Source organism: Rhinolophus sinicus, linkage group LG16 (assembly GCF_036562045.2).
Source record: "Rhinolophus sinicus isolate RSC01 linkage group LG16, ASM3656204v1, whole genome shotgun sequence".
NCBI lineage: Eukaryota > Metazoa > Chordata > Mammalia > Chiroptera > Rhinolophidae > Rhinolophus > Rhinolophus sinicus.
The window spans coordinates 38,089,187-38,113,530 of record NC_133765.1 but is presented as its reverse complement, the minus strand read 5'-3'; the positions used below and the strand labels follow the sequence as shown (position 1 = coordinate 38,113,530).

General features: G+C 47.7%; 1 long non-coding RNA gene across 1 annotated transcript; it reads left to right on the top strand.

Moving 5' to 3' along the window:
* Nucleotides 1-124: 124 nt before the first annotated feature.
* On the top strand, nucleotides 125-3,907 carry LOC141569196 (uncharacterized). The gene is made up of 3 exons (XR_012492654.1): nucleotides 125-319; nucleotides 477-610; nucleotides 2,830-3,907. It is a non-coding gene; the product is annotated as an uncharacterized LOC141569196 (long non-coding RNA).
* The last annotated feature ends 20,437 nt before the right edge of the window (nucleotides 3,908-24,344 follow it).

The following is a 24,344-nucleotide window of genomic DNA, read 5'->3' as shown; positions in this document are numbered from 1 at the left end:
GGTGGGGCTGGAAGGTGTGGGGAAACGCCAGTAGCATTTCTCTAAATTTTACGCTCATTTCCTGTCTTGTGTTCTTATGCGGCTAGTGACTCAGGAAATTTCCCAGTGGACATCGTAGGCGTGACTATTGGGTGGGACTGAGTGCTTCCAAGTGACGGGAGAGGCAGGACCCAGACCCCGGAGTCCTGTCTTTTCTCTTTAGCCTCCCAGCACAGCACACAGCAAGCGTCGGGCCTGGCAGCAGCCCCTCTGTTAGGATGACTGTGAAGTCTGCTGGGAATGTCGTTAGGCTCACGTGATGGGGAGCAAAGGCAAGAGTGTAAGTCTGCCTGGTGCTGCAGCCCATCGCACTGCAGCCAAGCAGTGGGTCTGCCCCAGACGCGGCACCGGCGCCACTGTCCAAGCCTTTGGGCCGTGTCCCACGCGCAGCCATGCCTGGACTGTCCAGTGGCATTCTGGTCCCCACTTTATTCCAGGGACTCGTTTAATCGATGCCTAGAGGAAGCAGGACGGGGTACAGGAAATCTGGACGAGGAATCTCAAGCCTCTGGTTCCAGTCCTCCCAATGACCGGGGCCTTGAACACCAGTTTAAAAGCAGAAAGACATACGGTAAACAACCCCCTGCGTATTGCGTGCTAGTCAAAACAAAAGTGCTGGGAGGTGGGAGGCATGGGTATTAAAACCTGATCTAGTGTGTTGTACAATCAAGGCACCCCTCCCGTGGCTGGGAGACGGTGAGAAACTTTGTCAAAAGGGTTGGGGAGGAGGCTATGAAGAGGCTTATAAAGGGAAGTGGAGCCCTCTGCCGCAGAGCAGTGGCTGTGAGAAGGGCTCCTCCCTGCCGGGGAGCTGATGAATAATCCTGCAGCCTCACGCTGCGCCCGCTGCAGCTGGGAGGAGAGCTGACTGCCATCAGGGGCTGCGACCCAGCCGTTCTAAACGCAAATGAGGGGCCCTTTCCACCCAGTCCTGAAGGGGGAGGATTAGGGACGGGAGTTCAAAGCCCAGAAATGGCTCATTCGGGCTTTCTTTTTTCCTAAACCCCCCCCACCCCCCCACACCCACCCTTTATTTTTTAAAGGGGCCAGAAATATGGTCGGTGATTATCTCAAGTCATTGCGACAAAGAATTTTGAAATTAAAAGATAAAGTGCACTGAGGAAGCTCAGTAATTTTCATAAAAGACTGAAAACAGATGTGCCCTCTTTCATCGAAGCATGCTTGAAAAAATAGCAATGCATTTTTAACATAGCAGGGGGAGAATCACACGGCTTGGCATGTGTCTCGCGAGCACCAGTGTGTGTGAGCAGGGGCGGGTTTGGAGAGAGAGGCCACCGGAAAACTTCCCCTCCCGGGCCCTGGGGTAGGTGGCCGTCTGTGCACCAGACCTTTTGCTAACTAGATCATTTAATTTTTTTGAAATTGTTAAATAATCTGCCATTCAGAATGTGTTGGTGTCATACAAACCACAGACCGTATCTGGAAGGAAAGCCAAGATTTTGTCAACAATTTTACCCTTTTCCTCCTCTTATCACGAGATGGATTTTTCCATGTTTGCTTTTCGGCGGTTGACACAAAACACATTCACGTTTAAAGAATGTTTGTTTTTAATTTCAGACTTGTTGAAACGTTCATCGTTCGGCCTTGGCCCCAATTCATTTATTCACCAGAATGACTGTAGTTTGGTGTCAATTTTTTTACCAAAGCATCTTTCTGCTTTCACTCATCTCTCCATGGCTGCTCTTGGTAATTCCAAATGGAAATGGAAGAGATTAATCTGTGATTTTGTAAGAAGAGAAACCTACACTTGTGCTTTTAACTAGAAACAGAGGCAAACATTTAAATACGTTCAGAAATTACCAATCACAGCAATGGCTGGATTCTCCATCGTCCTTTCGCCTGCAAAACATTGTGTCCTGAACAGCTTAGAAACAGTTTCCCAAGTGATGGGGTCACTGGTGACCCCCAGGAAGTGGGCACATGCCCAAGTCAGTCCCTTGGCTCGGTAAATATCTATTGATTTGTGTTGACTGGATGCTTTTACAATTACTCCATTTTCTCTTTTAATTCAGAAATGGAGTGATCCACGTCAATGAGAAACTACGGAACCTCTTAGGCCCCTCTAAGCCACCTATTCTGTTCACCTTGTCACCCAGACTTCACCTAAAACCAGTCTAAAGAAATGGTGACGGCCACAGGGATTTGAGCCTTACCTGGGGTGTTTCAGATTGGGTTCCGTTTTTGGTTTGTGTGTTACTACTTGGGCATTTCAATTTTTCCTTTCTATCCTTTATTTGAACATTTAAGTGACTAGTTTTCAGTAGATAACACATGAACAAGGAAGCAAATTCAAAAGTTGGGTACCAAGTGCGAAGGAAGGTGCAGTTTCACCCCAGCCAGTAACCTCGCTGAGGGACCCCACTCTGACCAGTGTCACCTGTGTCTTGCCAGAGACCATCTTTGTCCGTAGGAGAGCTGTCTGTCTGTCTGTCTGTCTGTCTGTCTGCACATAGCCTCTTTAAATGTCACTCCAACAGCATCACACTGAACCACATCTTCACTAATATTGCCCTCTATTCTTTTAGGCCATATTGGAAATTTGGATTTTTGGAAATTGTTTCAAACATTTAAAAACATCATGTAGACAGTATGGACGCTTATAATAAAATATGTGAACGAAATATACGGTGTAAACCGTGCTCGACCATCCTCCCTCGGCTGTTTCTCCTCTGCCCACCTCACCCGCAGCCAAGGTTTCCTCCCAGAGACGATGGCTGTTAACGCTTATTGCCTACATGTCTCTATCCCCTTTGCTATCTGTTTATCTAGATCTATGTAAAGACATCCAGGAAGAGACAGTGTGTGTGGCTTCTGTTTTTCTCATGTAACAGTCTGTACGAGACCCGTCCTTGGGGCACAGAGGGCATCGAGCTCCATCTGGAGTAACAGTCTACACCTCCCTGCACAATCCACATCCAACCATCGGAAAACCCGGCTGCATCTTCACTGTAGCTCCAGAATCTGACCCCTTCCTTCACTGCTGCCACTCCAGCCTGAGCACCACCGTCTTTCACCTCAGTCGGCTGGCCGTGACACCAGACACCCTCCTTCCTTCCCCCGTGGAACTCTGGCAGCCATCCTGAGACCCTGACGGTTGTCGGTTTAAGAGGAGAAACCACCGAATAAATGATGGTGGGGGGAGAGGGGGAAAGCATCGGGATCCCAGCTGATATCTGACACCATTTTCCCCCAAACTGCTTGTTAAGTCACCTTGAATAGTCTTCTGTGCTCACGGCATCCTAGCTGATGTGACGAGATTTAAAAGTCATCTGAAATTATTATTATATGTTCCATCTGCTATAAAACTTAATCAATGCACTCATAAGGAAATGTGTAAGAACAGCAATGAAATTATCCACATCTTTGACCTAAAGATCCCACTCTGTGGACTGTAACCCAGGAAATCACTCATGTAACAACACTTCACCAGAATATTTGCAGCTTGAGTATTTATAACGGTGAGACGTTGGAAAGACTCCAATGTCTAGGAACTGGGCAATGCTCAGGAGAACTGTGGCTTATCAGTGTGATTGAATATAAGTCTCAGATTATCAAGTACAGCAGCGACATTAATACAGGGGAACATTGCATAAAAGTAACAGTAAGGAAAACAGCAGAAAAATTAAGTCTATGTTGTTATAACGTTAGCAAGAAAGGCGTATAAAGAGAATTACATAAAGTTGGCATTTATTAAAATAATATTTTCTACAAAATATTCTGCAAGCAATTGTATTTTAAAATTCTCATTAAAGTGGAAAAATCTCGATCATAGTCAAAGGAATAAAGTATTCCCCTTGTTTATTTTTACATTCATTGCTTTTCAGTGAAATATTTACACTTAACAGTCTTTTACAGTGGGAAGCTATTAATAATAAGTCTTCTTTGGCTGCCTCAAATAAGTACTGACTGCAGTGTGAAGTGTGTAGTCAAACTGCCTGGGCTTAAACCCCTCACTGACACTTATTGGTGTGTGACCCTGGACAGGTCACTCAAACTCCCTGTAAAATGAAGATCATGATGATACAAATAATGATGGTGATGGTGGTGGTGGTGATGGTGGTGGTGGTGGTGGTGGTGGTGGTGGTGGTGATGGTGGTGGTGGTGGTGATGGTGGTGATGGTGGTGGTGATGATGGTGATGATGATGGTGATGATGATGGTGATGGTGGTGGTGGTGATGGTGGTGGTGGTGGTGGTGATGGTGATGGTGGTGGTGGTGATGGTGGTGGTGGTGATGGTGGTGGTGATGGTGATGGTGATGGTGGTGATGGTGGTGGTGGTGATGGTGGTGGTGGTGATGGTGGTGGTGATGATGACGGTGATGATGACGGTGATGATGACGGTGATGGTGGTGATGATGGTGATGATGATGGTGATGGTGGTGATGACGGTGATGGTGATGGAGATGATGATGGCAGTTGTGGTGATGATGATTATGATGGTGACCACCTAGTAAAGTAGCTCCAAGCATTAAAAGAGTTTGCAAATATAAAATCACTTGGAACAATGCCTTGTACCCAATAAGCTCCAGAAATTCATTTATTTTATTGCATGTGGGTAATGAATAACTTAAGTCATTAATGGTTAAACATCTTAATTCTGGCAGGCTTTTACTTTCATCTAAATAACTATTTGTATAAGACAATGGACTTCATAAATCAAGACAAGCATGTGACATAACCGACATGAAAAGAAAAGTGAAAAAACCAGCATTTGGTTCCAGCTCTTAGTAGCTGTCTGACCTCTAGCAAGGAAACGAGTTTTTTTGAACCTCAGTTTTCTTATCTGTAAATAATAATAATCTCTGTCTAATTCCATGACTCTGAGGATGAAATGAGGTGATAGCAATAAAAGTCTCAACAACTATAGAGTCTTCTATATGGGTAAAGTATTGCTGCAATTAATGCAGAAAAGTTCCTCAAGTTTTGTGCTGAGCCAGTTCTACATGACTCCTAGGTTCCCCTTTCTGGCCAATGGAAGGTGTGCAAGGTAAAGCCACCACTTCTGGGCATGGCCCATGCGGCCCCTGGGGGTCTTCAGACTGGATCTTCCCCTGCTGCCTGACATATGTAGACAGTCCAGTGGTGGCTCTGCCATCCAAGAAGATGGGGGCGCTGCTGGATGCCAGGAGCAGCCCTGAGGACAGCTGCCAGGAGCAGTGCCCACCCAGGCCTGTGGCAGGGACTCCCACGGATGGGCACTAAGCATGTGTTGTGTGCAGCCGCTGAGGTTTTGCACCATTTGTTACAGCATCGGTCTATCCTGACTCATACAAGTAATGAGAAGTCTGTAGTATATGCACAAACTACACAGTGGGAACATTTTTTCACTTCCCTTTGCCAAGAAGAAAATGAGCTGCATGTATGTGGTCTTCACATTTCACATAGATGATATTTTTTAAGACCATGAAAGCTGTGCTGATAAAAATAGTAATTCCTAATAGGTATTGCAAATTTAGAGGGATAAGTGGACATAAAGGTCAATTTAGATTTATTTTCTGTGAATCTCTTTTCACTTGTGGGTTTTCCCGATGTAGTAGCCGAGGATGCATTTTTACGTTTATGATCCAAAAATCTTAGAAATTTAACCATTCAGTAGGCTCGGTCGACACTTGTGCTTCTGATTCTCAGTTCTTACCTTATAATTCAGAAATGACTTGAGTGATCAGAGATTAGTTGTTAGTTAAGCTGGTTAGTCATTTGATGAGTTGGGTAGTTGGTTGATAAACTGGTTAGGCTCAGACTGAGTTGGTGGCCACCCACAGCTCAGATTAACTCTGCTCTGGCTTTTAGGGCCAAAAGTAGGTTTTTGAGCAAGGCTTATTTGTTGAGTGCTCTAGGCCATTCAGCAGTGGTGTGTGTGTGTGTGTGTGTGTGTGTGTGTGTGTTCATGCGTGGGCACACGCACCTTGTGAACATGAGAGTTAATGGAATCCACGTCCAGCTTCCGTTTCAGACAGGGTAAGAACACGTGACCTTTCCATTTCATGCACTTGACCCAAAATGACACCTTTAAAAACTCCAATTATCAACTGTCTGCAGTAACAAAGGGAATATTGCTAGAAATAGGTTTAAATAGATTAGAGTGATAAGTATAATACACGTCTACAAAACTACAAAAATAAAGTTTTTGCCAAAAAAAAAAAAAAATCTCAAGCATGACTTTGAAAAGAAATGAGAAAGTATATACCAGAAATCTCCCAATTCAATTAAGCATTTCATTACTGATAGGAAGTCCATGCTGGGTGAGTGAGAACGGGTATCATCTGAGTAACAAAGTTCACAGACATTTTGAATGTCCAATTTCCCTTTCGGGATAATGGCAGGCATTAAGAAACTGGACCCTCACTGAGCATGATGGTTGAAGAGGGGAACCTGGACCAGGTTATGCCAATAATTGCCAGCCCCCCAGGATTCTGGCTCAGAAATTTTTGTGTGCTCTCAGGAGACAAAGATGAGTGATCTTCAAAGGCGCTGGAGCGCAGCAGGGCTGTCATAAGCCTGAAGTTACAACTTCGACATGCCATAGAAAATATCATCGGTACCTCTCCAGTGCAGCGCCTGTAGTAATTAAAACCTTGATCCCTGCTGCTTTATCGTCTCATTAGCAATGGGGGCACCAGACTTTTATCCTTGTTTGTCAGGAATCAAACATACCAGAAGAACTCTGATTATAAATTGATGAAAGTAAAGTTAAACTTTTAAATAAGAGAAGTGACTGTTCCCAATGTGTTTTTAAAGCTGATTAAAGAGATCCGTGTTTTTTTTTTTCTATAAAAATAATATCTCCGTCCAGCCTGGGATTGTAGAGGTCATTGCTAGGATGGCTTTGTGCCGCGCATTTTGGAAAGGGGATTGCTTTGCGAGCGGTCCTGATGGAAAATACACATCAATCCTGACAGACGTCCCGAAAGCACCAATACAAAAGGGGTCCTGCTTTTCATGGCTTTTGATGAGGTTGAAACACCCTCTACCCCCTCAGTGCTGTGTGTTCTGATGTCTTTGAGGGAGGGTGGCTGGCCTTGTCGTTTAAAAAGCCAGGCAAGCTTTCTGTTTATTTTAATAACTTGTCTTTGTAAGTGAGGACAGGTGAAGGACCTGGGGCCACTCTGAGGCGGCCAATTTCTCTGATGTTTGTTTCCAAAATAGAACATTTCCTTCAGCAGCCACGCTGTTTTCTTCAGGTCCAAAGACCTGCACAGCTTCCCTGATCTGTGGGACTCCCGCTGAATTCTAACCTCTGCTCCAGACAAGAGGGGATTTCGGACTTAAAGAAAGAACAGCTTACAGTACACTGCATTTTTTTTACTTAATGGCTTTAATTTAAATTAAATAATAATTAATCAATCATCTTTGCAGTCAACGTGTACTTATAGCCATGCTTTCTGCCAGGTGCCGGGGATCTGAAAACAAAATTGATCTCCCGTTCCCAGCAACTTTAAAACTTTCTTCTCTCCATAGTCAAAACAGCTTAAGAGGTGAAAAAAAAAAGGGGGGGAACAAAAGCTGGATATTCCTAACCCCAGTGCTCTTGGGCAGGGTCGCTCTTGGTGCCAGGGGCTGTCCTGTGGTTTTAGTGTGTTGAGCTGTGTACCCCCGGCCTGTACAGATCAGATGCCAGTCGCTGCCCACCTCCAGTGTGACAGGCCAAAAATGTCTCCAGTACGTTGCTGAATGTCACTGGAGGAAGATCGACCCCAGCTGAGAAGCACTGTAGCAACGTACATATGGCAGGCTGTCACTTGTGTCACACACACACACACACACACGTGCGTGCACACACGATGGTGAATGCATGGCCCATCCTGGAAAGGGATGCAAATTCTCATTTGGTACAAAGTAGTTTCTTCTCCTAGGTGGGGAGGAGATGGGGGAACGTGATTGTGGGGGCAGAGCCCCAGAAAGTAGTTTCCAGGCTCTCGGCCTCACATAGAAAGGTGCTGGCTCAGGTAGTAAATGGCCATCAACTGTGATTGGATGGCCATCAGCTGTGGCTAGTTGGCCGTCAGCTGTAACCAGTGAGCCATTGGCCACTAATATAACTGCTGTGGCTACGCTAGCAGAAAGAGAGAGAAGAATGGGGCCTAGCAAGAAGATGGTGGCTGAGCCTGCAAGCGCGGAATTGCAGAGAGGTGGATGCCACCAGTGAGAATATAGTGGTATGACTCCCCCACCTATGGCTCCGTGGGTGTTCCTTTTTGGTCTCACCGTGTCCTGTGTTCTTATGTGGGGAGCGGGAGCAGAGAACCCGCAGGCTGCCCTGCACGACAGTGATCTATTTTTCCTTGTCAGACCTTTCACACCTTTTTAATCCTCTGCCCTGTACATGGTTAGGTCTTCTAAGCAGCAAACCAACGAAAGAGTAAATAATATAAGCCCGGAGCTTTCCCAAAGGTAAATAAGTGGGGAGCTAAACTAACTAACACCCAAACAAGAGGGGGTGTAAGTAAAGATATTGTGTTCAGGCCCTCCCAAGTTCTCTATTTATAAACTCATGAATTAACTCCAAGGGGGTAAACACACAGCTGATGAGAATTATTCCAGTAAAAACAAGAGGGTGTGCTCCTAGGGCGGGACTGAGGTGGGTGTTGCTGGTTTATTTTATCACTATAAGCCACACCCATAGAGCATGTGTCCTTTTTCATTCCGCCTGCAAACAAAGGGTCTTTGGGGCTTCAAAAGCCCTATGAAGTCATTTCCCATTTTACTGGGGAGAAATTGAGACGCAAGAGACTTACTTGGAAGCAGCTGGGTTTGTCCTCATTTTATGGGTTGGCATCTACAAGGCTAGTGTTGGCTGGGACGGCAAAAGCTGCCCACGCCCCTTCTCCAGGAGGGTGGTGTGGGCCACTCTGGAGGGCTGTAGCGGTCCCGCTCCTGTCACCAGTCTGGAAAGCCACCTACTGTACAAAACCATCCTGGGAGTGGGTGGGTTTGGTTTGGGGTAAGCTATGGCAATATTACAAGGATCTGAGTTGTACAGCATGTCCCCTGGGTGTCGGCCTGTGATGGTGAGCGCAGTTGGGAACCAGGAGGTGGGAACCTGGCTCTGTCACTCACGGAGACCCAGTCGTGCGATCTTGGGAGACATACGTTCCCACAGCCAAGCGGACTCATGTCTAAAGTGAAGAGGTTGATTGAGACAACTCCTTACAAGCCGTCCAAAGCCCACAGCCTCACAGTTCTTAAGAAACCTTCTTAAATGAAGGTTTCAATAAGTGTGTGTGGGCGGAGGAGGGGTTATTCTTCTGGAAGTGAACTTGGAAAATAGCTTCTTCAATTGATCACATTATTTAAACTGCGTTACTATCCTGAAAATGCGTTGTTCCTTAGGCTCTCCTCCGGAACGTAACTCAGACACCGAGTGTTAAATTCTCATCAGATTCATGCATAACATGAAGATTAGAAATAGCAAATATGAATAACAGAATCAGGATCAAACTATTCTGAGTGCACGCAACTTAGCAGAGATTGTCATGATCAGTTCTGCCATCACGAGGCTGACCCAGGCACGCCTAACAATCACCGTGCTACGCACAATCACGCGATAAAAACCGTACAGCTTGTGAGAAAAAGGGGGTGGGGCCCAGCACTCACAAGCTTGTCAGGGACACCTGAAAAAAGATAGGAACCTAGTAACAATGCGAGCGTGGTTTTGCACTTTAGGTGGTTAAGAAGCGCGCCCATGCAACAGTGAATGTGGGGGCTGGCAAAAGACCTGACGTCGGCTTGTGGCAGTGGGACCAGGACCGGACCCGGTGAGTTCTTGTCAAGTGGTGTAAAGTGTCATCCGAAATCAGAAGGAAAGTGTGCCGATGCAGGTCCCCTGGGGCGCATCCTCCATCCTCAGCGTGCTGAGTAGCAGGGCCGTGTCCAAGGTGCGTGTGTGGGCAGTGAGCATGTATGCACATGTGAGTGCATGTGTGAGCACGTGTGTACGCATGCATGCATTGTGTGCTCTCTTTCCTGCTTGACTCAGCTGGTGCGCTTCTCTGTATTCACGTAGCTTCTCTTGCAGCCGAAGTCGTCTGTGAGCGAATGTGAATTTTGTGTTGTGGTCACATTGCCCCCAGTGCAGCAGTCATGTTGGAACAAATTCGTGTTTTGGAAACACGCCTCATAGCAGAGCTGTGTACCGGCCTTCACAAGGGGGAGAAACCAGAAGGACAATAAGGACACCCGGCATCTGCGTCGGGCTTACTGTGCACCGGGCAAGGATGGCCATGTGTTAGCTGTGCTCAATCTTAACAACTTCTGTGAAGCAGGTGTAGTGTCATGACGCCATTTCACAGATGACGAGACCCGGGCCCAGAGAGGGTGCTCAGCATCACAGCGCTGGTGGACCAGACGTGACCTTGACGTCAGGCCTTCCCCTCCGAAGTGTGGGCTCTGCTGCTGGCGGGCAGGGCACGCGTGCACAGGCTCAGGGGCTGCTGTGCTGTGCCAATGCTGAATTCCGCGGGCAGCAGCCCTGTGTTGTCACTGTAACACGCGGAAAGCTACAGCATCTCAGTGGCCTTAATAGAACTTCAACATAAAGGAAAAAAGAAGCGATAAGCCCTGTCAGTTTTGCTAAGGACACACCATCCTGGAATATTCTATCCTGTCCTGGGCACCGCACTCCGAGGGGAGGGGTACAAGTAACCTGGATTTGAGGGGCTATAAAAAACCCATGTCCAAAGGAAAGTAAGCAAGATGGTGAAGGAACATAGGCTGTGTCAGACGAGAAGCTGTGGAGACACTTCTGATACTTAGAAGAGAAACATACAGGGTTGGCGTGAGAGTCCCCCTGAAAGGTTTCAAAGGTTAGAGCTTGTTAGCGTTTCCTTTTCATTTTCCCTGTATGGGCCACGGAGTAGAGCAGGTGAGTGAGATAATGGTTAAAATCTGTGGAGCTCGGTTCTAGACCCTCACGTGTATTATCCAGATCGCTCTTAGCAACGGGCCCATGACGCTGCTTCTGGTGCTCATCCCATTGTACAGATGAAGAAACCGAGGCCACTGAGATCAGCGGCTTTGCCCAAGTCACCTGAGCAGGGCTCTGAGCCCAGGAAGTCTGACTTCAAAATTTCTACTCGTGATTCCCAAGCAGAAGAAACTTGCAGGAGGACAAATTTGGACTCTGTATAATGGGGAACTTTCTGGAAGTCAGAGGTGCTCCAGCATAGACCAGACTGTTTCTGGAAATGCTGAACATCTAGTCACCAGAGTTTTCAGGCGGAGGTTGAGCGACCCCTCGAGACTCACAGGGAGTAGACAAAGCACATTTCTAACAAAATACAATTAGAAAATCCAAATGGCAACCACAGCATGTTAATGTGTTCATTTTCAGGCATTTCTGGGTAAGGTTTTGTAGTGAGTTGATCTGAATGAGTAACAATGAGTTTCCATTTTCAGGGGTGTCCGTGCATTCAGAGGGGGGCTCTGCAAAGTAGGGATCTCGTCTAAAGTGCAGTGAATCAGAAACGCACGTGGAAAACATCTTTGCCCTGTGGAATCTTGCGGATAGACGTTGAAAGTTGTACAGTCCCTCCCAACTTAAAATGAAATAAAATAGAAACAGTGCAAGAAAACAACACTCCTGCACAGTCTCTCTGCTACCCTGGCAGTTAACTCCTTGAAGAAGCTGTGTGGTCCCCGCGCCCCCTCTGGCTTCCTCCCCACTCGCCCCCATGTTCCCAGCCATCCTCTGCCTGTCGTGACTGATGCCAGCTCAGTGCCTGTTCCTCCTGAACTCTCTCTAGTGTCGGCAGCACCTCCACTTTCTAGGGCCCCCGTTCCGGCATTTGGGTCAGCATCACACCCCCTCGGTCTCCTTCTAATCTCTCTGGTCACCCCTTCCTCGTTTCTCTTGCTCACTTTTTCTGTTTTTGCCCACCTGCTAACAGTCGTCCACCTTCACGGCCCGGTCACTGTGGTCTTGTCCCAACGTATACGCTCCCATCTCAGTGTCTCTTGAGTATTCTTCTTCTGCCAGTCCTTAAAGATGGGGTGCCAAAGGGTCCTCGGCTGTTCTAGCAAATGGAGCAAGCTCGTGTCTTCCCCTGACACCAGACACCCCCCATCTGGGGATAACTCTCCATTCCCTGATTTGTATGTCTGAGCTACAGAGCCATGTGTCCAGCTGAGGCCTGTATGTCTCCTCTTAGGGATTTCCCGATGCCTTAACTCAACCATCCCAAGACGGAGCTCAGCATGTCCCTGCCAGCCCTCCAGCCCCCATGGTCCTCCCTTGGTTGCCCCCAAAATCTGAGTCCTTCGCCACTCTTCCCCTTCACCTGTGCTCTCTGACCCAGCATCTAGTTCTGTCCACTCCACCACCCAATTACCTGTCACACCGACACTCATGGCCACTGTCCAGCTCAGGACATCCTGGTGCTTTGTCACCTGTCCCCCGCTTGTCTCTGCAGCATCACCCCGGGCTCTACACTGCAGCCACATGGAACTTTCCTGGGTCCCTGGAACTGGCCCTTCTCTGTCCCCCTCCCCCGACCTCCCCCACTCACTGTTTCCCGTGACCAGGGCAGTGAAAGTAACTTTCACTTTTCCTTTGGATGATTCATATTTGTTCTTCAGGAATCAGTTTAGATGTCATTTCTGTAGCAAAATCTTCCCAGCATCCCAATCGACGTGCCCTTTCATACCCTTCGCTTTCCCCCAAATAAAGCAATTTAATTCAGGACTCTCGTGACCCTTATACTTGTTTATTTAGTTGTGTGTCCCATTCGGTTGTTAATTTCCTAAGAACAGAGACAGTTTTTCGTTGACATGTAATGGAGTCTTATAAGCATTTATTGACTGAACATGAAAAGATTGGGCCTCTTCACAGTGCTTTGGCAGCAGCACTTTTCTCCCACCGCTGCTGCCTGTACTGACATGTGCAAGGACCGCGGAAGCCAACATCGTCTGCATTAAAGCAGTCCTTATAAGGATACATTTGCCACGTGTCTTATAAACTTGGTCTTAGATTTGGAAGGTGTCTCTGGTTCACTCACTTTGCACTTTAGATTAGTTGTTATGGAGCAGATAACAAGACGTCACGCCGGCGTGTTCATTGATGAATTGTTAAAAAGTGTCACAGCCCAGACAGCTGGCTTTCTAAAACCATTAGTCAATTGAATTTATTCCAAGCTTAACAAAGGGGGGGAAATTGATTTATAATTACAAAGGACCCACTCTTCAATTTTAGAGTAAACACTTCCTTTGAAGCTTTAAGTTTTGACCAAAAAATATTTTGCAGACATTAACAATCATAAAAATATGCAACTAACATTAAGACAGGTGGACCGTTTTGGCAGTTTGGTCAATGGGTTGTGTATACTGTCTGTTCACCTGTCCAGAACACTGGTGAGATAAATCCTTCAGTCGGGCAGAGCTTTCCAGGTCACAGTGGCTTGTCAGGTGGCACAGCCACCAACACAGAGCCAGGGCCTAGCCACAAAGCCCGGACACTCCCACCAATTAGCTCTGTTTTCAGTGTCAATAGCAGCACCTTGAAGAAAAATACAGCCTCCCAAAGCACAAAACCCCCAGCCCCCAGGCAGGTGAGACGCTGGGCTTTTTCACTCTGCCTGAAAAGTGGTGGGACTTTCTCTTTTCTTTCCCTCAAACTGTATCTTGCAAATTGCCACCAGGAGCCCAGATGTGGAGTCAGGGACGAGGCCTGACTCTCCAGAGGCGGAGAGCAGAGAAAGAATGAGGACGCTGAGGCCGTTCTCTGCGCTCTTTCTGGCTGTGCATGTGTGTGCGTGTGCACGCGCGTACGCGTGTGGTGGGTGTGCGGACTGTGACAGTCTACAAACAGCTCGTGTTGGCAGAGCCACGCTCTAAAGGCCTCTGCACGCAGCACAAATCCGTCTTGGACCGTTGCGGGGCTCCCCCCCCCCCGTCCCCTCCCCTCCCCCCCGTCCCCTCCCCTCCCCCGTCCCCCCTCCCCCCATCCCCCCCCCATCCGCGAGTGCCGGCCCTTCCGCTCTCTTTGCTGAAAAGGGAAAAAAGCTCATACTTGAGCAAAAGCAAGCGGCAGCCTGGGACTGTGCCAACAACGCTAACCAGCTTCTCGTCTGCGCCTTTGAAGTCGGCAGGGGGCAACATGCTCGTGGCAACGGAAGAATGATACTTTAAGCGATTTCTTTTCATCCCTTTAACTTAATGAAAGATTAATGACCTTGTTATTTTTGTTTCTGCTCCCTTTTCTCCCCCTTTCACTCCCACCCCCCACCCCCGGCTGAAATGGAAAATCCTGCCCGGCCGCGGTTTTCTGGATGGCGGCTTGGTGAGCGCACGTCCTGCCCCTTCGCCGCCGTCCGCAGACGCGACCACCTACCCCACGGCCGTCACCGGGTGCCCACAGGGAGGAGCCCGCGGTGGGCGGCAGATGGCGCTGCTCGGGGCAGAGAACAGGGTGTTTTCTAACGCGCCACCTGGGGGGATGGGCTGGAATGCGTGGCCGGGCACAGGCTTTCCCCTCGGGGTTTGGTGTCATGTCCCCGGTGCCACCTCGGGCGGCCTGCCCCGGGCTGCGCAGGCCTGACCACACGTCTCCGACCCAGTGCATCCGCTGCTCAGAGGCAGAGCGGCGTGAACACGTTGTTCTGACGGCAGCAGGATGCCGTCTACTCCCCCCGACCTTGCCCGTCTCCCGCTGTCCTCTGCTACTTCAGGGCAAGTCCACCCACCAGCCGTGCGTGCCAAACACGGCTGTCATCCCTGACACCCACCCGAGCTCACCCACTCACCCTTATCCAGTCACCAGCAAGACCTGTTGTTTCAGTGAGATCCCCACGGAGAACAGCACTTGTATCGGGGTCCATTTCTGCCCACCTTCCAGCTCGTCTGTTGCCTGGAAGACAATCAGAGTCTCAGCACCTGCCAGCATCGCTCCTGCCTGCCCTTCCAGGTGAGACGGGCCCTGCGTGCTGTTCCACGCTTTCCGGGCCTGACTCAGCCATCGCACGTCTCATCTGGATCTTCTGTAGCTTTTCCCAGAATCTCTCCAAACCTCTTCGAGGGCTGAATCACCCCATAGTAAGAGCTTGGTAAACGCTCGTTTAATGTAAGATGCGTGAATGGGAGGAAGAAACCCTGTAACTCCTCTGCTGACCATCTCACCGGCAGGGGCCATGATTTGCTTCTCTGTGAGTACGGACAATGCGCACGTAACTATAATTTTGTACATATAGAAAGTTTCCTGAAACATCCTATGTTTCCCACCTTCTAGCGACACCAATGACGCTAACGTTTTGGTCAATTCTTTGTATTTAAAAAAAATTCTCATTTCAGTGAAAATCGAGAATCCTTTGGGTCTCGTGAGTCTTTGGCATGGGGTATCCAGACCCTGTTAGTGTTTTACAGCTGATCTACCTGTTAGTGATTCTGAGACCAGAGAGACTTGGGGTGTACACTGCTGAGAGAGACTGCCCCCCCCCCCCAACACCAGGGCTGATGTCTTGTTTCCAACCCAAACGGCCATTTTCTGTAAGTGCTTCAACCTGCTCTTGAAAGAATGGAGTAAAGACAGAGTCTGGTGGATGACACTAAATACACCCCGTTCTTCTAACAACTCAATATGATTTCAGATCAGAAATCACAGTTGTCCGATACTGTGAAAATTAAACAGAAATTTTATGCCATTGCACCAAGCAGCCGGCTTAATCAATCAGTCATGAAAAGGAATAATTTATTATGGCTTGTGAATTCCGACAGCCCTAAATAGACGTCCTTTCTCTTCTTCCAATGAAAGAGCAGGATTTTCTTTTTACCTTCAAGATGCTGGCGTTCAGCAGAATTTCTCTCTGTGTTGATCTTGACCATGAAGAGGACAGAGATTAACGTTTACATAACAAGCTATTTTAGAATTTTAATCCACGAGTAATGTTTCTCACGCATCCTCCCGGGGTAAGAGGTTGTTCTGGGATCGCCGTTCAGATCGATGTTTGCCTTCCCACGCACTGAGTTAGCTGGGATTCTGGGGTGCCAAGCCCATTTTCCTCAGGTTCTGCGAGAATGTGGCTCGCAAAAGGTTTTGCCAGTGGTGCCGTGCCATGAATACAGTCAGATAGCATATCGACTCCTCCTCTGTCGGCAAATGTGTCTTTTGGTGTTTGCCCCCCACGTGCCAGTGAGTGGAGACACTCGTGCAGTGTGACAGTCAGGCTTTTCTTCAACCCACCTGAGTTTCTGCTAATTCTCAGTGGGGGACGGTGCCAGTCCGTTCATACTCACTTTTGAGAGCTGCTTGTTACGTTTCAAGAAGTTTGCAAGCCAGTTGTTAAAAATCGCCATTATGATACATAGGATCTTTACAATGGTTGTTTAATGTCTAATATTAACCAATAGCTCCACTCACCAAACAGAACCAGAGCCCTGGCACTCACCCACCCCCTGCCTTCACCTCACTGCCTCCCTGACACGCTGACATTCTCTGGGTTGTCGTGCAACTGCTGTCACCCTCCTCAGCCACCACGTCCTGGCTGCGGGTGGGGCACTGACCCATCTCTGACCCAATTCACCCAATCTGCGCTCTCATGTTCAGGTGTTTCTGGAAACTTTTCTTCTCTTAACGGCACCTTTCTTGTTTTCCCTAGACCTTAAGTTTTAAAAATATTTGTAATTACACTATTCCCATCATTTCTGGGAACGTGGAGCAAGAAGGGGAGGCAGGTGTTAACATCTGTTTCGATCAAACATCCTTTTAAAATGCATTTTGCTGGTGTTTAAAGATTTAAATAACTAACGCCTGGGCTTACTTCTCATCGAGAGCCTTGGGAAATAGGTGCCCTAATCCCTGTCTGAGAGATGAGGAAATTAACGCCCAGAGACATTACCTGACTCTGGAACGATACCCCTCTTGTAAGGAGAACAGCTAGGACTGGAAATCAGGCGTCTGGCGCAACCCACGTCCCCCCTCTCTGCCCCATGGCAGCGGCTCCCAGTTCTCCGCCTCCCCTCCCACTCGCCCCGTCTTGTCCCATCCCTTTTTCTCGCCTCCTCCTCCCACCATCGTGGTTGTCCTTTGTGTCTTCACCCCTGAGGACTCTCCAAGTCCCTCGGGAGCAGACTGGGTCCCTCCCGTGGCATTGAGGGCCAACCCCACTTGACGCCACGTGTGTGGGTCCCTGTGCAATGCTTGTTCCCGTCTCCTGAGTTTAAGTGTCCTGCGACAGGCTCGTCTTGTTCACGCACGTTTCCCACGGTGTTCTGGGCGTCCAGTAAGCACTTATTAGATAAATAAACAAGCCAGTGCATAGTAGATGTTTCCAAGTGAATGCTGCAGGGTGCAATAGTGAGGGTGTCACTTAAAGATAGAAGGTGAGAAAAAAACCTGGGTTAGAACCTGGACTTTCACGTGCACTTAAAACATGAACTTAACCCCGCTGGTACAATAAATTGCCCTGAGAGGATGATTTAACGCTCTCCACATGTATCTTTTGGTTTCACTGAGCACAGTTAAAAATCACCTTGCTCTATGTCAACTACCTGGCACGACGAAGCCTCTTTCTGTGCATTTTTTTAAATAAAAATCTACTGCCTACATTCAGTTTTTCTACATCATTTTATTATCCTAAAGAATGTCAGACAGCTGCTTAGGTTCAAACTAAGGTAGCTCAATGGCTTTATTAATTAGCTCATTCAGAAATATTCACAAACAGGTGCCTTATGCAACCTCACCCTTCACACTGACGCTTTTAATCTTTTCAACGAGTAATAAAAGCTGGCTTGACCCCAACCATCCTTTACACTAAAAGACATGAAGACATGATCCATTGTTTCCCTCAGTTATTTTGAGTCAAGGGTGGTGCTTTATGTAGCTCTGTGTCCCCGGGGACAGGTAGTAAATGCTAGTTGATGAGTAATGGAACGTTGGGGGGGGGCCAGATTTCTCTCCTGCAAAGTTACTGCTTTTCCCTTTGTCAGTGATAAGTATCCTATGAGGAGATACTTCGAGACGATGTAAATATCTTGTTCCTCGTTAAGCCTTCACCCACTAATTTTAGCATCCATTGATGACTTTTGTCTGAAACAATTCGTACTGGAGTGTTTGTCAAATGGTGGTTTTTGCCCATTTCTTTTAAATACAACTATACATTTTTTTGAAAATCACACTCGAATGGCTCCAGTATTTTTGCTTTTTGGCTGTCTGATCTTGTGCGTGTTCTTTTAGTCCCTGGACTTTATTTCCCTTATCTGTAAGTTGGGAATCATAATAGTAATTGACTTACAAGGGTTGTTTGAAAAATTAAATAATGTGTAGAAAGCTCTTAAAACAGTGTGTGATATGCAGTAAATAGTCCTTCAAGGTTGGTTATTATTGTTACATTTTATTTATCAATATCGCTTAACACTCATGGGCTCTGAGAACAGAATTCAACTTTAGAGGATTCTGTATATTTAGAAGATTTTGCCATATAGTCTTGAAATGGGCAGGACGATTTTCTCACAAAGGCAGAGAACGTTAACCCATGCCTGGGAGTGGGAAGCTGTTCCGGAAAGAACTTCTGTCTCACTGGGGAGGCTGAGGGGCTCCCGCTCACACTGCTCCCAGCTCCTTGAAGCAAACACCTGTGGGCCTGGCCGAGCGACCCCGCGTGTTTTTTCTGTAACTGTAAGAGATGTGCTAGAAATCACCCCTGTGGAATTACTCTGTGGAACTAAGGATTGGACCACGGGACACAGTCTCTTGTGAAATGAGTGTCCGGAGGAATGCTGTCATCTGCATACGTCATGTCTGCGTCTGAACCGGAGTGTGTTACTGGACAGGCCGTGTACGTGTATGCTAGCGCATGGTGTCGCCAACGGGAAAATGCTGGTGCGTGGTGTGTATACGCGGGAGGCACAGGCTCTCAGTGGCTCGTCGCCGAGGCCTCTCCTCCAGCTCACTGCTGCCAAACATCACTGCGGTGTGTTGTAAGTGCATCCGCCCACGCCCAGCAGCCCTGGGGGCTGGGGCCACCATGCCCTTGCAGTGCTGCTCTCCTTAGGAGAGAGACAGGGAAGAGTGGACCGTGAGCGATGTGTAACGCCTGGTTCTAACCCTGTGTGTCAGCTGGGCAAGCTGACCTTGTGAAGGGCCAACCTGCTCAGCCCCTTGTGTTTAACGTGGGACGATAATTGGGGCTGAACAGTGCCCTCCCCCACCATTCATATCTACCTGGAATCTTATCTGCAAGGAGGGTCTTAGCACATGTAATCAGGTTAAAATGAGCTCATGGTGGATTTAGGTGGACCTACTTCAGTGCCTGATGTCTCTACACAGAGAGGGAAACTGGGGCCCCCAGGTGCCCAGGGAGAAGTCATGGGAAAACAAAGGCTGAGATTGGAGTGAGTCGCCTACAAGTCAACACTATTCTTGATGAAACTGGGAATATTTTTCCTCCGTTTCCATGAGGAGCAACCCTGCTGGCACCTTGGCTTTGGACTTCTGGCTCCAGAACTGGGAGAGAGTGAATTTCCACTGTTTAAGCCGCCAGCCTGTGGCACTTCCGTAAGGAAGACCTGGGAACTGCAGACAATCCTAACTACCCAGCACTTGGCATCCTTGCAAGGATTCATTCAAATAACACAGACAAAACCCCTGGATGGTGGTGCTTATGGGAGGCCAGGGTTAAGACGTGAAGCCCAGAGGCAGAGTCGGGGTCCCCCTCGACACCTGGGGGACTTTGGGGAACCTACCTCTTCTGCATCTCAGATCCCTTTGCTGACACAGGAAGCGATGTCAGGAGGATGTGATGTGGGACAGTGTGTGCCGTGCCCGGCACAAAGGAGGCACCTGATAAGTCATAGCTGCTGTTGACATTATTATTGATGGAAAGAATCCCATGTAGTTGACGTCGGGGACAATGAAAGGGGTCACCCTGTGGTATTTAATGTGCACGAGGACGCACCCTGCTCTGTGTGTCAGCACCAGGAGATTGTGTGGGTAACTGGGCCAGTAGATCCAGGGACAGGAAATGACACAAAGGATGGAAAAGAGAGAGGGGATGGCTGCCCCGTGACCACAGCAATTAGCAGCGCACAGTGAAAAATGTGTGGTCCTGTCCAAATGGGCGACGCTATTCCCCTGGCAAGACCAGGTATCAGTTAAGATGAAAGGAAACATCTTAGGTCCTCAAGACTGGAAAGGGCAGCTTCTAAAGTTAATTTAACCCACACACGGGAGGAGGGGCTGAAATCAGCATGACTGGGTCCCCCTTCGAGACGTGAAGGAGGGTGTGTGGCACAGGGTGTGTGCATTTATTTGCACATAGGCGAACCCAGGAGTGTTCAAAATCCTGTGCTCTCAAAATCCTGCAAAAGCTGTTTCCTGCCAAATGATCAAAACCGGCTCCTTGGACGAACCCGCTGACATCTGCCGGATGCCCCTCTGTGAGCATCCACACAAAGATGGAGCCTTTCAACCAGAAATTTAGGTGGGTGAGGCTTTGCTTTCTAATCAGGTACATCAAACACATACAAAACCCCACCTAAAGTTCTCCTTGAAAAATCAGTGAATGGATCGTGATCAAAGCGTTTGAATTTTCCAGTTTCCCCAAATAACACTATTCTTGATGATACATTAAAAGAGGACAGAACGTAAAGAAGGACACTTCTTTATTTGGGTTTTCGGTGCCCTGTGGTGCTAAACACAAAAGTCCATTGAATGCATCACTTCTTTCTTCTTTCATCCCAAGAAAAGAAACTTCTAGTCTGTCACCATTACCGTACCGTGTTTATGAACCCAATTGATACATTATAACTTGCCCCACTCATTCCTTCAGTCAGTAGATAGTTCTGTGACCCGCTGTGTGCCCGGCCTGAGGAACCAGCAGCGTGCTCACACCCAAGCTGCCATCCTCGTGAGCTAAACTTCCGGGGAGTGGACGCAGGCAGAGTGTGTTAGATGGTGGTAACGCTGTGGGCAGAACAAAGCAACGAAGGAAGGGGGGGAGGGCTGGGGTTACGGGCCGGGCGTTATTTTGGACAGCATTCCCCAAAGAGGCCTCACCAGGAAGGTGACATTTGAGGAGAGGGACAAGTCAGGCGGCTGTCGGAGGGAAGAACATTCATTCCAGGTTGAGGGAATAGCACGTTCCAAGGCCCCGAGGCCGGGCAGACATGGCCTGTTGAGGAAGTGTGGAAACTGGAGCAGGATACACAAAGAGGAAGGGAGCAGATGAGGCCCAAGAGGAAAGAGGACGGACCACAGAGGGTCTCAGACACCCCCCGAGGAGTTTGGCTCTCACTCTGAGCAAGGTGGGAAATGACCAGAAGGGTTGAAGGAGAGAAGCGACGGGATGACTTTGGTTTTTATAGGGTCACCCTGGGCGCCCTATGGGCACTACGCTGAGTGAGAGCAGAAGCAGTGGAACCAGTCAGGAGGCTGCTGTAATAATTCAGGTGAGAGCTAGAGGGAGTCTGGGCCCGTGGGTGGCAGGGGAGGGGAACAGTATCAGGTTCTGCGTCATTTCAGATAGATGGATAGGCAGACAGAGAGATAGATGAGGTGGCAGATAGATAGATAGATAGATAGATAGATAGATAGATAGATAGATAGATAGATAGATAGATAGATAGATGATAGACAGATAGATAGATAAATAGATACCATGTTTCCCCGAGAATAAGACCTACCCTGAAAATAAGCCCCAGTTAAGATCTCAGCTAGACGGACGCATTTAGTACATCATGACGATGTTCCAGAAGAAGATGACATGACTGTATTGGAATAGATATAGATTGTTGTACATGAAAAAATAAGACATCTCCTGAAAATACACCCTAATGCATCTTTTGGAGCAAAAATTAATATAAGACCCGGTCTTATTTTTGGGGAAACACAGCAGATGATAGATAGATAGATAGATAGATGCAGATATATATAGTGTAGACATATATTCAATATCTATATATCTATATTGATGCAGAGTATGGCTGAGTCCTTTGCAACTGGTAAAAAAATCTATATATTTATAGCTATATGTATATCTATATATTTTTTACATGCAATATTATTTTATATTAATTTTAGGTGTACAGCATAATGGTTAGACATTTGTATAATTTAAGAAGTGATCCCCTTGACTAGTTTAGTACCCACCTGGCACTATACATAGTTATTACCATATTATTGACTATGTTCCCTGTGCTTTACTTTACATCCCATGACTGTTTTGTAACTGCTAATTTGTACCTTTTTCACCCTGTCGCCCAACCCCTCCCATCTATCACCCTAACAAATCTAGTACCTGCCTTACACCACACATAGTTATTACGATATTTCTGACTATAATCTTTATGCTGTACCCTACATCCCCATGACTACTTTGTAAAACTAATTTGTACTTCTTAACCTCTTCCCATTTTTTTTACACCCCCCCGAACCCCCCTCACATCTGGCAACCATCAAAATGTTCTCTGTATCTATGAGTTTATTTCTGTTTTGTTTGTTTATTTTGTTCCTTAAATTCCACATATAAGCAAAATCACATTGCATCTGTCTTTCTCTGTCTGACACTCTACTCAGTACAATACCCTCCAGGTCCATCCACACCACTGCAGATGGCGAGACTCCATTCCCTTCCATGGCTGAGCAATATTCCATTGTATACATGTACCACCTCTTCTCTGTCCGTTCTTCCATCAACAGACTGCCACCCAGGCTGCCTCCACATCTCAGCCATTGTAAACAATGCTGCAATGAACATATGGACGCACACGTCCCCTTGAAGTAGTGTTTGGGTTTCTTCAGATAATTATCCAGAAGTGGGATTACTGGGTCCTTCTTTGTCACTTGTTATATAACTTTTGTTTTAAAGTCTATTTTGTCTGGTGTAAGCTACACCAGATTTTGTTTGTTTGTTTCCATTTTTATAAAATAACTTGTTCCATCCCTTTACTTTCCATCTATGTGTGTCTTTTAATCGGAAGTGAGTCTCTTGTAGGCAGCACGTGTAAGGGTCTTGTTTCCTTATCCATTCAGCCCTCCTATGTCTTTTGATTGGAGCATTTAATCCATCTACATTGAAAGTAATTGTTGATAGATATGTAGCTATTACCATTCTATTATTCATAATTTTGATCTTTTTTTCTATCTTAAAGAAACTACTCTGACATTCCTTACAATACTGGTTTGGTGGTGCTGAACTCCTTTAGCTTTTTATTGTCTGGGAAGCTCTTTATGCTTTGAATTTAAATGGTAATCTTGCTGTGTAGAGTCATTCTGGTTTTAGACCACACTGTGAACCAGGGACAGCTGTCACCAGTACCAGGCCTGGGGTAGCTCCACAAAAAGTGAGGACACCCAGAGGCCTGCTGCCACTTGCCAGCTCCCTTAAGGTTCAGCCACTGATAAAGTCTCATGTGGTACAAGAGTTGGGTGAGGCAGGGTGTCAGGGAGTCACTAGAGTGGGAAGAGTTGTGGTCACCAGGTTAATGTAGACTCTGGTTTGGTACCAGTGCTCAGCCTGGAGCTACTCAGCAAAAGTCTCAGAGCACACTGAGGCCAGCCACCAACTGCCTGGGGCCCGGGGACTCAATAGTTTCCCAAGAAAGAGTGCAATGCAGGTGAGGCTGGCTGCTCAGGAGAAAGTGCCTCCAACATTGAGGGAGTTGGGTCGGGTGCGTCTCAGTGAGTCAGCAGGGTGGAGCCCCGGAGCTCTCCAGACCAATCAGATTCAGGTTTGGCCGTAAGCGTAGGGGCGGGCTCAACACAGGGAAGATGGCGCTCACTGCCAGCTGTAGGAAGAAGGACTCCCCCACAGGGAAATGCCAGCTGTCTTCCAGCCCTTGCCTGAAATCCACACACCTCTGTCTCTCTCCGCATGCCTCTGATGCCCCCTGACTCACCATCCCTTGCTGGAGCCCAAGGTTAGTGCCTGCGAGTGAGTGGGTTTGTTTGTGGGCCATTTAAGAGGACGCCTGGGTTTTCCCCCGCCTTCCGTCCCACCCGGTCCCTCAGAATCCTCACTGTTTTTCACAGCCAGATGTTGTGGGGGCTCCTCTTCCTGGCACCAGTGCTCTGGGCTGGGGAGCCCGGTGGGGCACTGGGTTCATCGCTCATTCAGGGGGAACCTCCTCGGCCAAGGTCTCCCTATGGTCAAGGTTCTCAGCCATCACACGCAGGTGTGGGGCCTGTTTTGTGTCTCCACCCCTCCTACTGGTCTCGATGTGGCTTCTTATTTATATTCTTTGTTATAAAGCTTCTGTTCAGCCAGACTTCAGATGGTTGCCCAGGTTGATTGTTCTGTAATTTAGTTGTAATTTGAATGTGTTCATGAAGGAAGCAGGCACAGTGTTTATCTCCTCTGCC